Raw genomic sequence first — 446 nt, 5'->3', positions numbered from 1 at the left:
AGAAGGGAGAGATTCTGGATATTAATGGCGAAAATTTGGTCGTCATTTATTGCCCCTCTTCTTATTTGGTCTGGCATCAAATAGAATTGAGAACGACTGAAAAAATGGTTATTTGGTTGGCTAATTTACCAAGGGAGACTTTCTACTATGAATCAACAGCAACCAGTTTTCTCTTACACTTAATACCTGATTTCCTTCTAAAATTTCATGAGTAGTAATGCACAGTCCGCTGTTGACATTCTTGCTACATTTACTGATCTTTGCAAAATTGTTCAGTAACTACAGTAAACTCTTGATGAATGTGGACCGTTAGCGTGAAATCGTACTAAATAGCAACCAAGATGTGCTATAGCATATGCTCTTGCCATGACCATTTGTGGCTGGCACTTGCAGCACAGAGCAAAAACGCACAGTCAGGTCGTTTGTCTAATATGTTTTATGGAAGC

Source organism: Penaeus monodon, chromosome 22 (assembly GCF_015228065.2).
Source record: "Penaeus monodon isolate SGIC_2016 chromosome 22, NSTDA_Pmon_1, whole genome shotgun sequence".
Taxonomy (NCBI): domain Eukaryota; kingdom Metazoa; phylum Arthropoda; class Malacostraca; order Decapoda; family Penaeidae; genus Penaeus; species Penaeus monodon.
The sequence above is the reverse complement of the archived record's forward strand: the minus strand, read 5'-3'. Positions refer to the sequence as shown.